The following is a 2,434-nucleotide window of genomic DNA, read 5'->3' on the forward strand; positions in this document are numbered from 1 at the left end:
CTTGTTGCTGAGCTGCGCAAATCTCTTCTCTGGGGATTGGCTGGATAGTGTCTAACAGTCGTTCAGCTCCTGTTTGCTGTTGGAGAGTATCGAAGGAGACGGCACTAAACATGGGTGTTTGCTCTAATTGCTGTACCAAGATACCCTGTTGTGTGGCTGTTACTACATCTTGACTAACAGACTGCGTACAGCGGCTCATGTAGTCCTCGAAATCAATGGGCATCCTAGATAACCCGTCTGCATCGGCATTGGTTTTGCCTGGTCTGTATTTTATGGTAAAATTGAAATCTGCCAATTCTGCTACCCATCGTTGACCAGAGGCATTCAATTTAGCAGTGGTCAACACATAGGTGAGCGGGTTATTATCTGTGTAGACCACGAAAGATGGTGCATGCAACAAATAATCCCTAAAGCGCTCACAGATAGCCCACTTGAGTGCTAGAAACTCCAATTTACCCGCATGCATGGGGTAGTTTTTCTCTGGCGGTGTTAAAGTTCTAGATCCATAGGCTATGACCCTTAATTTTCCATCGCTACGTTGATAGAGCACCGCACCTAGTCCCGCCTGAGAGGCATCAGTATGTAACACAAATGGATGATTGAGGTCTGGGTAACCAAGGATAGGAGGACTTGACAATTTGTCAACCAGACAGCACAAAACCTGCTGGTGAGTCCCTGTCCATGTAATCGGGGCAGATGATGGTAACTGCCCTTGAATGTGTTTACTTTTCCCCTTTCTTGTCTTTATCTGTGTTCTTGAGTCTCGGGGTGAGCTGGGGGCGGCCAAGAGCTCGTACAATGGTTTGGCAATGCGCGAAAAGTCTTGTATGTATGACCTGTAGAAAGACAGAAATGTTAAAACTTGTCTCACCTCGCCCACCGTGCAGGGGTGTCTATCTTTTAGGGACAAGACGGGAGCAATCTCTGCCGGGTCCATACCATGTCCATCTTTTGACACAATACTGCCCAAAAATCTGACTTTAGGCTTGAAAAGTTCACATTTCCGAGCAGTAAGTTTAACACCGAAGCGGTGCTTCTGGTATCTTTGTAAAACTGCTCTCACATGTTCAACATGGTCTTGAAACGACTTGCTGTGAACTAAATTGTCATCGAGGTAAGGTAGGCAAATGTCATCCCGCAAACCCCACAAACACTCCTCCATGCTTCTCTGAAATTCAGCCGGGGCAGAACTCAGGCCAAATGGGATCCGTACCCACTGGTACAAACCCCAGGGCGTAACGAATGCTGTGAGTGGCTGACTTTCTTCATACAAAAACCCTTGGTGATAGGCTTTCCCTTGATCAAGCACAGTAAACCACGAACTACCAGTAAGACTATCTAGCATGTCTTGTATCCTAGGAATAGGGTGTCTATCTGGTACCGATTTGCGATTAAGCTCACGATAGTCTACACAAAGTCTGAGCTCCCCCGATTTCTTTCTTACACACACTATCGGTGAGGAATATGGTGACTTTGATTTTGTGACCCATCCCCTGTTGATTAAATCCTGCAGGTATGCTTTCACTTCCTGGTGTAGTGGTTTGGGCACGCTAATGTAAGTCTTTTGGACTGGTGAATGATCATGAAGAGAAATGTGCATGCGGAGGGTAGGGATGCTGCCGACATCATTTTCATCCCGGGCGAATGCGTTACACTCCTCCCTGAGCATTTCCCTCACTACATTTTGCTGCTCATTCGTTAAGTGTTCTAACGGTAGACATTTTGCTGCTCATTCGTTAAGTGTTCTAATAGTACAGGAGGATCCCGTTTCTCGCTTGTGTAGCTGCGGGGAGTTGACGAGCTTTTAAAGCCTGCGTCATTTTCATCCATTTTTGGTAGGTTCACAGGCTGTAGAGCTGCTGGGTATATTGCTTTGACCCCTTCAACATGTCCCAAAACAACACAGGGATCCAGCGTTATTTTATGACTACTGGTATTAGTGATTGGTACTGGGACAGTGGTTGCATTGCCTCTCTTTGCCTTGAACAGTACTTCTTGTATACGCAATCCTCCAGGCAAACTCTGGCTCAAGTTTGGGCAAAACAACATAGCAGTGCCTCCATCCACCTGTATACGTGTGCGACAGCGAATGGTGGTGGCTTCCCTTGCACCTAGGACAATTTTACTCCTTCCTGTTTTCACCTGAATCCCTTCATTTACTGTTTGGTGGGTGTGCAACAAATGAATCAAGGTCTTAGCGGACACCACATCCATGTCAAAAGCACTGCTCACAATGTTGGCTGCACAATCACTTTTGGTTGAACCCTGTTTTAGTTGGTAATTAATCACTTCTTCTATCACATTAAATCCTATAATAGGGTCCTGAGCTACATTGTAGTCGCTTGAGACGAGTACGGGCACTAACAGACTTGGGCTTGAATCCTCTACACCAGTAAGTTGAAACTCAACCGGAACCCACCCAATAAATGGTATT

The sequence above is a fragment of the Hippocampus comes genome, unplaced genomic scaffold (assembly GCF_001891065.2).
Source record: "Hippocampus comes isolate QL1 unplaced genomic scaffold, H_comes_QL1_v1.1 scaffold512, whole genome shotgun sequence".
NCBI lineage: Eukaryota > Metazoa > Chordata > Actinopteri > Syngnathiformes > Syngnathidae > Hippocampus > Hippocampus comes.